Source organism: Chiloscyllium plagiosum, unplaced genomic scaffold, assembly GCF_037043375.1.
Source record: "Chiloscyllium plagiosum isolate Xiang-an unplaced genomic scaffold, Cpla_swu_hap1 HiC_scaffold_37, whole genome shotgun sequence".
In the NCBI taxonomy this organism is placed as follows: Eukaryota; Metazoa; Chordata; class Chondrichthyes; order Orectolobiformes; family Hemiscylliidae; genus Chiloscyllium; species Chiloscyllium plagiosum.
In genome coordinates this window covers 12879781-12894486 of record NW_028270175.1, presented here as the reverse complement: position 1 = coordinate 12894486, position 14706 = coordinate 12879781, and the positions used below count along the sequence as shown (strand labels likewise).

General features: G+C 43.2%; 1 protein-coding gene across 4 annotated transcripts in view; it reads right to left on the bottom strand.

Annotated features, from left to right (window-relative positions):
* The window catches only part of gpr153 (G protein-coupled receptor 153), a 99650-nt gene that overhangs the window by 62128 nt on the left and 22816 nt on the right, over positions 1 to 14706 (bottom strand). For all 4 annotated transcript variants that reach the window (XM_043676075.2, XM_043676074.2, XM_043676076.2 and 1 more), the window contains exon 2: positions 1612 to 1655. The gene's annotated coding sequence lies outside the window, so the exon portion shown is untranslated. The remainder of the gene's footprint in view (positions 1 to 1611; positions 1656 to 14706) is intronic.

Sequence of the window (14706 nt, the reverse complement as noted above, 5' to 3'; positions counted from 1 at the left end):
CCTTAGAGACAGGATGGCCAGGATTTGGATGGATTGGGCCCCAGTGTATTTTTCCACTTTCAGAGTTGGCCTGTTTCAATCATGCACACCACCAGCTTGGCTATTGGTAGGACCAAGAACAGAAACCCCTCTACACCAAGATTAAACAGTACTGTCACCAAAATCCCACTCTCTCCTTAGGGAAATAACTGATGGTGGCTTAACCTGAGGGTCACCATGCCTCAGGCAAGTTTGAGAAAGTGGCTCCCTCATGATAACCTCAGCTGGTGCAGGAAATGAATCCACGCTGTTTGGTATTACACTGCAGTGCAAACCAGCCATCCAGCCAACTGAGCTAATCAATTCCACATGTGTATGGTCATTGGCCTTCACCATGCTCCTGAGAGAGAGAGCTGGTTACGAATCAAAGCAAAACGTCTGGCGACAGATGTGGAGCCTGATTGTGGCTCTGGACTGGGATTGCAGGCCACAGTAGGAAATAAATGGAGCTCATAACCTTTTGAAAATTTTCATTCAGCCCGAAATTGTCTCCAAAATGGCTCTCCCCCATCTCAACACACACGGCTGGCCCTCATTCCCCCTCGCGCCCCAACCCTCCTCCCTCCTCGTGCCCCGAGCCTCCTCCTCCCTTGCACCCAAATCCCACTCTCCACTCACGCCCCAACCCCACTTTCCCCTCACCCAGCTGACCTACCTCCCTCCTCCTGCCCAGACCCTCCTCCTCCCTTGCACCCTGACCCCACCCCCCGTTCATGCCCCAACCTCACTATCGCCTCACCCCGCTGACCCTCTTACCCCCGCGCACCGATCCTCCTCCTTCCTTGCACCCTAACCCTTTTCCTCTCTTGCGCCCTGAACCTCCTCCTCCCGCGCCTGACCTTCCTTTCCCCTGCACCCCGATCCTCACCCCCAACATCCTGAACAGACTCTTCAACACTCCCTTCATCACAACCCCTCTCCTTCTTCCCCCAAACTGTAGACCTTGTCATTCAGAGTTTACCAACTCTCCCACACACCATGCAACCTGATATTCCCCACTCTCCTGCCAAAGTCAACACTCCCTCATTCTATGTGGCACTTTACTGAGTGCAACGCAATACTTGCCCCTGCTCAACACACACACATCTCTGCCCTGGAAGCAAAACAAGCCCCTACCCATATCCTAATCTAGCCCCAACACACATGTCTCTGCTTCGACCAAACCCCTCGAATGGTCTGACAGCTCCCCCTGTCATTGACAATGTCCCCTCCCTCCTGTCAAACCTCACCATCCATGCATTGTATCCCACAATCCTCCTTTTTCAGTACTTTCCAGTTCATTTGCCTCTTGCTAAAGTAAGATTGCAACACCTCCCACAGACCTCCCCCATCCCCATAAATATTGTCGGGGGAAGTAACGGCAGTTCCTGGAATGCACATCTCACCGCTAACACAAAAACACCCATCACCTGGACCAGATCCTGAGGTACAGAACATCTGTTTGAACCATTGAAATGGGGCAGCTTATCCTATCCTGGATCCTGAAACCTTTCTCCCCTATGTCAATGCCTAACAGAAAGGAAGAGGCAAAAAGGAAAGCTCTAAGACAGAATAGATCACCACAGCTCCTACCTGCTTCTAAGAGAACACAGTTCCATCCTCTCCAAGCACTCAAACTGGAAAACAGAAAGAAAATGCAATGTATAAATTATTTCAGGAAAGGAAACTCAAATGTCAGTGTCCTGCAGCAGGAAGCTCAATTCAGCAGCATTTCCGAAGGCAGAGCCAACAGCTAATTCTTAAAATAAAACCATAGCTGAAGAAAGAAGATGGGCAACATTAATCTGTGAATTTGAGAGCCCTGCTGCATCTTTATTCAACATTACAGTTTCAGAGCAGACAGTAGCCTGTCAGTTTCACACATGCTTACCTCTTTTAGACAAATAGACATATTTTGTTGGAAAATATTGGGAATGCTGTATAAAAACAGAGGAAGGGTTGTTCAATTGACAAGAACAGTTTGTGGAAAAGATAAAACATTAATGCAGACTGGTCCCTGCAGAGAGTGTGTTTCCATGGTCACGTATGCGTTAGGGGTGATGCAAAACAAAGCATTAGAAAGAATCCAGTCTTAACTTCTTTCTCCCCAGAAGTGTTCAAATTCCTATCTTTGTGGCAATTCCCTCTGCCTTTCTCACCCCCAAAGTGAAAAATATCATCTTCCATCGAGTATAAATGTTTAGGAATAATCGTTAGGCCCAAGAAGATGATCAATTTATCTTTACTGGTTCACCTAATCTTTTTCTCACCATAACCTTCAATCCATTGCCTCTCTAGAAAAAGAGTCTTACATTTTTATAACAACTTTTCACAATCACAGTACATTACAAAACACGCTTTAACCAATGAAGTACTCTTAAAGTGTAATTGCTGTTGTAATATAGGAAATGCTGCAGCTGGCCAATTTATGCACAGTAGCTCCCACAAACAGAAATGTAACAATGGCCAGATAGCATGTTTTAGTAAATGTTAGTTGAGGGACAAATATTGAACAGAGATCTCATCTGGCCATTTTCAAAATATAGTGTTAAAGAAGCATTGAGGACAGGAGCAGGAGTAGGCAATTCAACACTTTAACCTTGCTCTGCCATTCAAGAAGATCATGGCTGATCATCGAGCTCAATATCCTAAACCTGCCCTCCTACCATATCCCTTGATCCCTTCAGCCGAAACAGCTATATCTCCATGAAAATACAATGTTTTAGCCTCAATCATTTTCTGTGGTATAATTCCACAGGCTCACTGGGTGAAAGAAATTTCTCTTCACCCTTATACTTAAACATGGGTGGCGCAGTGGTTAGCACTGCTGCCTCACAGCGCCAGAGACCCGGGTTCAATTCCCACCTCAGGCGACTATCTGTGTGGAGTTTGCCCATTCTCCTTGTGTCTGTGTGGGTTTCCTCCGGGTGCTCCAGTTTCCTCCCACAGTCCAAAAAATGTGCAGGTTAGGTGAATTGGCCATGCTAAATTGCCTGTAGTGTGAGGTGAAGGGGTAAATGTAGGGGAATGGGTCTGGGTGGGTTGCGCTTCGGCGGGTCGGTGTGGACTTGTTGGGCTGAAGGGCCTGTTTCCACACCGAAAGTAATCTAATCTAAACTGTAACTCCTGGTTCTGAACTCCCCCACCAACAGGAACATCTTTCCTGCACCTAAGGATCAGGCGTACCCTAGAACTCTGTGGGAAGCTAGGGAACTGATTGCTGGGCCTCTTACTGAGATATTTGTATCATCAATAGTCACAGGTGAGGTGCCAGAAGACTGGACGTTGGCTAACGTGGTGCCACTGTTTAAGAGGGATGGCAAGGAACAAGCCAGGGAACGATAGACCAATGAGCCTGACGTTGGTGGTGGACAAGTCGTTGGAGGGAATCCTGAGGGACAGGATGTACATGTATTTGGAAAGACAAGGACTGAGCAGGGATAGTCAACATGGCTTTGTGTGTGGGAAATTATGTCTCACAATTTTGATTGAGTTTTTTGAAGAAGTAACAAAGACAATTGATGATGTGATCTATATGGACTTCAGTAAGGCGTTTGACAAGGTTCCCCATAGGAGACTGATTAGCAAGGTTAGATCTCATGGAATACAGGGAGAACTAGCCATTTGGATACAGTACCGGCTCAAAGGTAGAAGACAGAGGGTGGTGGTGGAAGGGTTTTTTTCAGACTGGAGGCCTATGACCAGTGGAGTGCCACAAGGATCAGTGCTGTGTCCACTACATTTCATCATTTATATAAATGATTTGGAAGTGAACATAACAGGTACAGTTAATACGTTTACAGATGACACCAAAATTGGAGGTGTAGTGGACAATGAAGAAGGTTACCTCAGATTGCAATGGGATCTTGATGAGATGGGTCAATGGGCTGAGAAGTGGCAGATGGAGTTTAATTCAGATAAATGAGAGGTGCTGCAGTTTGGGAAAGCAAATCTTAGCAGGACTTACACTTCATGGTAAAGTTCTTGAGAGTGTTGCTGAACAAAGAGACCTTGGAGTGCAGGTTCACAGCTCCTTGAAAGTGGAGTTGGAGGTAAATAGGATAGTGAAGAAGGCATTTGGTATGGTTTCCTTTATGGTCAGAGTATTGAGTACAGGAGTTGGGAGGTCATGTTGTGGTTGTACAGGACATTGGTCAGGCCACTGTTGGAATATTGCGTGCAATTCTGGTCTCCTTCCTATCGGAAAGATGTTGTGAAACTTGAAAGGGTTCAGAAAAGATTTACAAGGATGTTGCCAGGGTTGGAGGATTTGAGCTATTTGGAGAGGCTGAACAGGCTGGGGCTGTTTTCGCTGGAGTATCGGAGGCTGAGGGGTGACCTTATAGAGGTTCATAAAATCATGAGGGGCATGGATAGAGTAAATAGACAAAGTCTTTTCCCTGGGGTGAGGGAGTCCAGAACTAGAGGACATAGGTTTAGGGTGAGCGGGGAAAGATATAAAAGAGATCTAAGGGGCACGTTTTCACACAGAGGGTGGTATGTGTATGGAATGAGCTGCCAAAGGAAGTGGTGAAAGCTAGTGCAATTGCAACATTTAAAAGGCATCTGGTTGGGTATACGAATAGGAAGGGTTTGGAGGCTCTCTCTCCCTATTCGCGCTGGTGAGTAATCCAGTCTGTGCACTCAGGTTTCTGCCTTTGGACTTCCAATGATCTCTTTATACTCTCTGCTTCAATGTCCTGTTTTGCTAAATTATTCCAAATATCTTACATACCATGTGCAAAAAGAAACATACATTTGACTTATAATAACTGATTGTCTTTTTTTTGGGTTTTTTTCTGAATATTTTCTCATTAGTTTTCTCAACTTTATTTTATCATTGTCCAGGGTATAGGTGTACATTGACACCACTGCATATATTGACCAATCCTGACTATTATATCATTGATGAAACAGGCAAAAGCCTTCATTCCTGATGAAGGACTTTTGCCCGAAACGTCGATTTTCCTGCTGCTCGGATGCTGCCTGACCTGCTGTGCTTTTCCAGTAGCACTCTCATCTTGACTCTGGATTGAGCATCTACCTACTCGAAACTTTTGATTGCAAACATTTGGAAACACTTACTTCCTGCACCCCATGACCTAGCTGAGGATGGGGTCTACATGTAATCCCCTCCACTCTGTGGGTGGATACAATAGGCCCTCAAGAGCCCTGAGGACTTAATCTGTGTATAACCTGTCCCCTTATGTTTAGCAAACAGATTGCTCAATGCATTAGATTCAAAAGTCATTCCAAGATATGTTTGGTTTAGTTCTTTGTCAATTTCCTGAACCATATTGCTTGGCTTCCAGTTGAGCAAAATATTGAGAGTGTGTCAGGTCATGAAGTCACGGATTGAGGTCATCTACAATTGTGGAGTCACTGACGGCCCATTATACCCAGCTTGGGACTTACAGAGCAATCTTTGCGCTAGCACCAAAGCACACAAGCGACTGGCTTTATAGTAGAGATGAGACTTTGTCTTCACAAGGTTTCTGTGTGGGCATTTCTGCCAGTGTTTTCATGGACAAATATGTCTATGATGATAAGGTTTCTTCACACAGAGGGTGGTGCATGTATGAATGAGCTGCCAGAGGAAATGGTGGAGGCTGCTACAATTACAACAAAGACATCTGGATGAGTATGTGAATAGGAAGAGTTTAGAGGGATGTGGGCAAAATGTTGGCAAATTGTACCAGATTAATTTAGGATATCTGGTCAGCATGGACGAATTGAACCGAGGGCCTGTTTCTGTTATGTTCAATTCAATGACTCTATGACTGGGATCCAGTCAATGGGTAGAATTGTTCACCTCCAAGAGTACAACTCACTGCTATCATGAGAAACCTTTCACCACAAGACTTGGTTAAGAATAACCTGCACCAGTTCGCAGGAATGCTTAGAATCAAAGGATCACACATTATAGAAGGAGACCATCAGGCCCATCATACTGGTGATAGCTCTTTGAAAGAGCCATTTGAAAAGTACAAGTCCCTGGCACTTTCCCATAGCCCATGTAAGGCTTTTATCCAATATCTTTCTGAACATTCCAGCTACCAGCAGTATAAATTATTAGGCCATATCATTTACTATTCAAGCAAAATATTACAAACATTCTACAACCACTGGGTTTAGTGGAGTAGTCTGGCAGCCTCGTAGCTGTTTTTAAACTGATGGAATTTAATCAAGTTAGTCGGAAAATATTAAGTCTTTATGATGAAAAACCTTAAAGATGCTGATTTATTTTGCAGAAACCAATATCACCCAGCTGGTAGTGTTATAACAAATCACCAACAACAGCAGACTCTGAATAGAACTGTCTCCGAAACTCGGAGTCAAAGCAGCTCTCACTTATTCTTAAGAGGATCATTCTGAGACGTTCTGAGTTATGGGTTCATCCTTTGCCCGAAGACTGGAGCTCTCAACTAGGAGCTGTTCAACAAGAGGGGGAAATCAGAATTAGGATATTGTAACTCTCCTCCAATTTAGGGCTCCCCTACTGTACACTACACTGAGCTCTGAGCGAGACATAATACTCACACCCATAACTTCAGGTGACACTGCAGTATACCACTGAGGATGCCATCCTTCTGATAGGATATTAAACTGAGGCCCCTACTCAGGTAGATATTAACAAATCCCACAATGTTATCGAAGCAGAGCAGGAAGATCTCACCATGAAGTAGCCATCATTCTTTCCTCTTTTGCTGCCTGCAAAATGATTTCTCGATATAATAAAAGTCACTGTGCTAAAACTATTTTGTCTTACATGACGCCATTTGCTATTTTTCCCAATCCTTAACGAAATTGTTTATCTATGGAGGTGGAGCTTCATCCACACATGCAGCAGAATAAAAACTATCATCAGTTTAGTAAGGTACAGAAGGCTCAGACATACAGAAATTGATTAATTTGGCAATATTTCTGCCTCCAGTCATGAATTCCACAGACCATGCCCCTGCCACACCTGACACACCTTTGATTTTGGTCATCCCACTCTCGGGTAAGGTTGCCAACTCTCCATAATTGTTCTCAAGGCTTCCACAATTTAAAATGAATCACCCACGTGCGGGCTTGAGCAGCCAGGGAGAAAGATCACTGAAGAACTTTCTTTCAATGATTTTGTTTTATTCATTATACAAACATAAGAATTACTAATTGGTAATGATGAATCCTCGAAGTGGGTGATCAGTATTCTGTTCATTTTCCAACTGGCCACCAGAAGGCATTACTCTGTTGGCATATAGGACAACTAGCTGCAGAAACGCGAGAGGTCAAATGATGAAACGTCTGGAATATATCCAGTTAGGGTTGACCACCTTATGCCCGAGGTGGCCAGGTTAGAGTGTAATTACTGAAATTAAATTCCTCTCTCCTTGTTCTGGCTTGCTTGGCAGCAGAACAAAAGCCTATTCCTCTGAGGCAGAGTTTTTCTTGGAAGTGACAAGTTATCTCTCAAAGTGCACTCATTGAGCAGAAATATTGGTTCTTTTGTTAATTCTTTCCTGCGGACAAGCGCCTGCTTTTCAAATAATTGACTAACTTCAGCATGACTGAAGGCAGTAGCTCACTCTGTCAGGTGAACAATCTTTCACCATTCTTTATTCCTCAGGTCCTCCAGAAAGACATTGCTTACGATGATTTATTTCAATGAACTACCAATGAGTCACTCATTCGTTCAGTCAGCCAAACCAAAGGCCGTTGGTTACTATAATCTTTCACATCTTACATCGTAACCCATTACCGTGGGATTCATCGTGCAAGTACAAAGACAAAGAGTAAGGCAGTGATTGCTTAATGGAACAAAATACTTTAGATTAATTATAACAACTTAATTATAGTAATGGCAACATTGTTAAACAGAGCACAGCACCGCCTAGTGTCAAAGAGGAATTAAGGCAGCAATTACCTTAGATAAGCAATGTTTTTCAAATACAGATTGTCAGGAATAAGATGAGAAATGCAACTCCCTCCATTTGAGTTGAAAATGCAAGGTTTGTCACAGATATAAATTGTTCAGTTGCAGAGTATCATAGTTCAGACTGAGGAACACGCATGCCCGCTCCTGACTTGTTCTCCTCCTTTGGCTAGCAACATTTACCTCTCTCTAATGTCCAATGCTTCTCCAAACTTCTCAACCTTGGTTTCCCCCTCCCCTAGTGATAAGTAGGGACATTTCTAACTTCCTATAGACAAATTGTTCCTGGCCAGTTTCTCAACTAACATTGCCAAAGCAGGTCAACATCACACAGCCATTTGCAGGAGCTTGCTGTGTGCAAATTGGCTGCCTTGTTTACCCCACATTATAACAGTGACTACATTTCAGAAGTATGTCATTGGATGTAATATATTTTTGGGTGCAAATTTTTGTAAATAATCTTTCAGTTTTGAATACTACAGTGTCAATGTTTGCTATTCTTACTTATTCCACAGGATGACGCTATAACATCTATAAAAAGATTACATGGAGGGGCCTGCTGTTCCTATTTGCTGTGGAGTGGGGCTGCATTCTCTCTCACCCTTTCACATGGAATCAATGAAGCTGAAAGACCATTAAGTCTGCAGCTGAATAGAAGGCCAGAACATACACCTCCACTATGACCTGCCGATGACACTGCCCCAAGGATTTCATTTAAGTAGTCAGTGTTGGACACTCGACTGACAGTGGCAGAGGAGCTGAAAAATGTTTTGCTGGAAAAGTGCAGCAGGTCAGGCAGCATCAAAGGAGCAGGATGCTGCCTGACCTGCTGCGCTTTTCCAGCAATACATTTTTCAGTTCTGATCTCCAGCATCTGCAGTCCTCACTTTCTCCTAGTGGCAGAGGAGCTCAGACTGACTTCCGCAACAAAGAGTTCTGGGAATCAACATCCTTCACAAGACGGTCTATTTCATTGCAATGTCCTGCAATCACCAACCTGGGCCACATCCTGGGTACATTTCCACCAGCTTACCTGAACTCTGGCCTCTTCACTTCAACGTTAGGCGGTGCTGTGCTCTGTTTAACAATGTTGCCATTACTATAATTAAGTTGTCACAATTAATCTAAAGTATTTCATCCCATTGAGCAATCACTGTCTAGTTCTTTGTACTTGCAGATGAATCCCACCGACATGGATTATGATGTAAGGTGTGAAAGACTGTTGTGACTAAAGTCCTCTGGTTTAGCTGATTCAGCAAATGGGTGACTCATAAGCAATTCGTTGAATTACATAATCACAAAAAAAACTATTTTTTTAGATTAGATTAGATTCCCTACAGTATAGAAACAGGCCCTTCAGCCCATCAAGTCCACACTGACCCTCCGAAGAGGAACCCACTCAGACCCATTCCCCTACCCTATATTTAACCCTGACTAATGCACCAAACACTATGGGCAATTTAACATTTTTCTTGAGAACCTGAGGAATATCATAAAAGAATCGTGGAAGATAGTCCACCCGACAAAGTGAGCTACTGTCTTCAATCGTGCTGAAGTTAATCAATGATATGAAAAGCACGCGTTTGCCCGCAGGGAAGAATTAACAAAAGAACCAATGAATGCTCTTCAACAGACAAGTTGTCACTTACAGGAATATCTCTGCCTCTGACTTGGAACAAGGGAGAGGGGAGCAGTGGGACATGCAGAGGTTAATACATCTCAAAAATGCTGCTTCTTCAAGATTGCAGACATCCCTGTGCCCAACAGGAATTCATCATCTGTGTAGAGACCCAACAATGGTGAAATTCATCCTGAGCTACTATGCAAATACCATTGCGAAAGCAAACCAGGTGGTGGAATTCAGCCCCAGACCAAGAGAAAATGTGCCACTGACTTTATCTTTATTGTTGAAATAACTCAACTGAAATGGTACTGCATGTGGTTTGACAGATGGAATTGCAAATTCTTTTTGTGAAACTCAATCTGGGGTCTCATTCGAAAGATGCCACAGTTTTGAAGCAGTACCATCTCACCTAACTATGTGCAAAGACTGCAAACAGCTCTGTTTACTTGTTTACTTAAAGAAATGGCTTCATAAGAACGAAGGCTCATAGCACAAAAACATGTTCCTTGCTTGACGTTTATAAGTTCTTGAATTACAGCCAGAATTTCCAAGAGCAAATGGAAATTACATTTGTACCAGTGTTTCTCCTCTTGAAGGACTATGGAACACAGAAAAGGTCTTTTGGTTGCTATTAGATTGTTGGAAGCTATCTACTGAAATGTAATCATTAACTCCTTGTGAACGGAACTAATTGATATTGTAAGGTTTTGTGTTGTTTACAATCAGTTTGCATATGTATGTCGTATTGCTATAAATAAATCTGACCTGGGACTTTAGCCTGAAAAAGTTGCTTCGCGATGGCATTTATTTCAGTTTTCAAAGGGCAAGTGATAGCCATTCCATATGTTCTCTGTTGAGCAATTTGTCTTAATTCAAGAGTAACAGTACAACTAGCAGTGCACTAAGCGCATGAGAGAAAATTATGTTTTAGGTCTTAAGAGACTCCATTTGCTAACAGAAGTTCTCATCTCATTGTAAACATCAATGAAGCTGTTGAGGGACAAAAAGATTTGAACAGCAATAAACATTGGCCTTACTAGCAGTACACACCTCCCATGGTTTTTTTAAAAAATAAAGTTGGCACTGAAACAACAGATAGTCAATTAGTGAGAATGAACTTAATTAATAGGCATCAGATTGCTTAATGGAAAACTTAAAATTCAAAATGTCACCTCAGTGAGGTCAGGAAAAAGAACTGAAACATAATAACCTTCTCTTCCAGTCTCCCTCACTAAGGGAACTGTTCATAATTATGAAAGCAAAGCTTAAAGAAAGAAGATCTTACTCTCTGAGGAAGTGATGAAATATTTGCACATGGGTCAAAAGGTGTAAATTCAGAAGAGTATATGTAACTTCATCTTTGGATCAATGTATATGCAATATTATAAAGTCGGATGATTTGCCTAGGTTGTTCAGTCACTGCCGTTTCTGACAAATTCAATTTGTCGCCTGAATTGAGTCAAATTTCGAAAAGGTAAAGCAGGGTTGATGCCTTTTCAACAGAAAATGCGAGCAATACTCAACATCTGGAGAGAGAAATAAGAATTAATACCATGTCATTCGATCAATGATCTGAGAATTTTGCCTGGATTTTCAGAGTCGGAATGTCTGAGAAAAGGTCGGTTGGGTCTTAACTCTGAGTCTAACAACCTCATTCCCAGTGTGCCCTCGAAAGGGTGTATATCAGTTTGAGTCATCAGTCTATACTCAGCACTCCTGAGCACTGCAGGGATAGACATGTCATAGCCAGTGTCTATATTAGTGGGGCAGGGCCAGCTTTCCGAAGAAATTGGTATTCATGCCACTTTAGTGAAGTCATAAACTGTAGTCAGAATAAGGGAACCTGGTGGAAATAAAGTTTAAAATAGACCTCTTCATGCCCCCCTATGCCAAGCTATGCTGCCTACCAATACTACCATGAACACACGTGGCAAGCTATACCCAAATGTAGCTCTCATGATCATTCTATTACGACAGGCCAATACAAGTGTCATTCATCCATACCCTTTAAAGTATCAATTGCAGAAACCGCAAGCACTTTAAACATCTTAACTTTGTACAGTTGACAAAATAGATCAGACAGCCAGAACAATGGGCCTTAGCTATTTCTACAGTCTAATGGATTTCTCTCTCAGCCAAGCCTTCGATAGCTCTGGCCCCTTGATCACTATTGTCCACGTAGCTGCCTCTGACCTTGTCTCTGACCTGGGTCAACTGCAGCTCACACCCATCCCTGGCAATGAGGAGTGCATCTCTCCAGCCAGTTTCTCCTGAGGCACTGTGTGAAATTCCGAATTTCCCAGGCTCCTGCTAAATATCTAAAAGATGAAAATCTAGGCTGTTAACTGTTTCTGTTCATAATGCTGGCAGACCTGCTGGAACATTCCAACATTCTCTGCTTTTATGTCAGATTTCCAGCATCTGCAGGATTTTGCTTTTGCATTCATGTCTTCTGTGGTCTTTGTTAGATCAAAGTCTGTCCCTGTTGCTCAGAAGGGAAGAGGGGAGGGGAGCAGAACATTCATCTTTGGGGACTCCAAAGTGAGGGGGGCAGATAGGAGGTTCTATGGGAACGAGAGAGACTCACGGTTGATGTGTTGCCTCCCAGGTGCCAGGGTTCGTGATGTCTCGGATTGTGTTTTCGGGGTCCTTAAGGGAGAGGGGGAGCAGTCCAAGTTGTGATTCACATAGGTACTAACGACATGGGTAGTAAAGGGGATGGGGATTTAAGGCAGAACTTCCAGGAGCTAGGATGGAAGCTTAGTGCTAGAACAAACAGAGTTGTTATCTTTGGTTTGTTGCCTGTGCCATATGCTAGCAAGGTGAGGAATTGGGAGAGAGATGAGTTGAACACATAACTAGAGCGATGATGCAGAAGGGAGGGTTTCGGATACCTGGATAATAGGACTCATTCTGGGGTAGTTGGGACCTCTACAACAGGATCGCCGACACCTGACCCAGAGGGGTACCAATATCCTGGGGGGAATATTTACTAATGCTTTTCAGGAGGGTCTAAACAAATTCAGCAGGGGGATGGGACCTAAATTTTAGTTCCAATGTCCGGGAGATCGAGAGTAACGAGGTCAGAAGTATGGTTTCAAGGTCACAAGAGAGCACTGGCAAGCAGGAAGGTGGTTTGAAGTGTGTCTACCTCAACGCCAGGAGCATCCGGAATAAGGTGGGTGAGCTTGCATCATGGGTTGGTACTTGGGAGTTTGATGTTGTGGCCATTTTGGAGACATGGATAAAGCAGGGACAGGAATGGTTGTTACAGGTTCCAGGATTTAGATGTTTCAGTAAGAACAGAGAAGATGGAAAAAGAGGGGATGGTGTGGCATTGTTAGTCAAGGACAGTATTATGGTGGCAGAAAGGATATTTAAGGACTTGTCTACTGAGGTTAGAAACAGGAAAGGAGAGGTTACCCTGTCAGGAGTTTTCTATAGGCCTCCAAATAATTGCAGAGATGTAGAGGATAGGATAGCAAAAACGATCCTTGATAGGAGTGAGAGTGACAGGGTAGTTGCTATGGGGGAACTTTAACTTTCCAAACATTGACGGGAAATACTATAGTTTGAACACTTTAGATGGGTCAGTTTTTGTCCAATGTGTGCAGGAGAGTTTCCTAACACAGTATGTAGACAGGCCAACAAGGGGCGAGGCCACATTGGATTTGGTACTGAGTAATGAACCTGACCAGAAGTTAGATTTGGATGTAGATGAGCACTTTGGTGATAAGTGACCACAATTTGGTTATTTTTACTTTAGCGATGGCAAGGGATAGACATATACTGCAGGGCAAGAGTTATAGCTGGAGAAAGGCAATTATGATGCAATTAGGAAAGATTTAGGATACATAGGATGAAGAAGGAAACTACAGGGGATGGGCACAATTGAAATGTGGAGCTTATTCAAGGAACAGCTACTGCGTGTCCTTGATAAGCATTTAGCAGTCAAGCAGGGAGAAGATGGTCGAGCGAGGGAGCCATGGTTTACTAAATCTCTTGTCAAGAGGAAGAAGAAGGCTTATGTTAGGATGAGACATGAAGGCGCAGTTAGGGCACTTGAGAATTACAAGTTATCCAGGAAAAACCTAAAGAGAGAGCTAAGAAGAGCCAGGAGGGGACATGAGACGTTTTTGGCTGATAGGATCAAGGAAAACCCGAAAGCTTACTATAGGTATATCAGAAATAAAAGAATGACTAAAGTAATATTAGGGCAATTCGAACACAGTAGTGGGAATTTGTGCATGGAGTCCGATGAGATAGGAGAAGCGCTAAATGAATATTTTTCAATCAGTATTCACACTGGATAAACACGTTGTTGTTGAGGAGAATACAGATATACAGGCTACTAGACTAGATGGGATTGAGGTTCACAAGGAGGGGGTATTAGTAATTCTGTAAAGTGTGAAAATACACAAGTCCCCTTTGAATTTATCCTAGGATTCTCTGGGAAGCCAGGGAGGAGATTGCAGAGCCTTTGGCTTTGATCTTTATGTCATCATTGTCTACAGGAATAGTGCCAGAAGACTGGAAGATAGCGAATGTTGTTCCCTCATTCATGAAGGGGAGTAGAGACAACCCTGGTAATTGTAGACCAGTGAGCCTTACTTTGGTTGTGGGTAAAGTGTTGGAAAGGGTGATAAGAGATAGGATTTATAATCATTTTGAAAGGAATAAGTTGATTCGGGATAGTCAACACGGTTTTGTGAAGGGTAGGTCAGGCCTCACAAACCTTATTGAGTTCTTTGAGAAGATTGCCAAACAGGTGGATGAGGGTGAACCAGTTGGTGTGGTGTATATGGATTTCAGTAAGGCATTTGATAAGGTTCCCCATGGTAGGCTGTTGCACAAAATATGGAGGCATGGGATTGAGGGTGATTTAGCAGTTTAGATGAAAAATTGGCTAGCTGAAAGGAGACAGAGAGGGGTGATTGATGGGAAATATTCATCCTGGAGTTCAGTTATTAGTGGTGTACTGCAAGGATCTGTTTTGCAGCCACTGCTGTTTGTCATTTTTATAAATGACTTGGAGGGCGTAGAAGGATGGGTCAGTACACTTGCAGATGATACTAAGGTCGGTGGAGTTGTGGATAGTGCCAAAGGATGTTGCAGGTTACAGAGGGACATAGATAAGCTGCAGAGC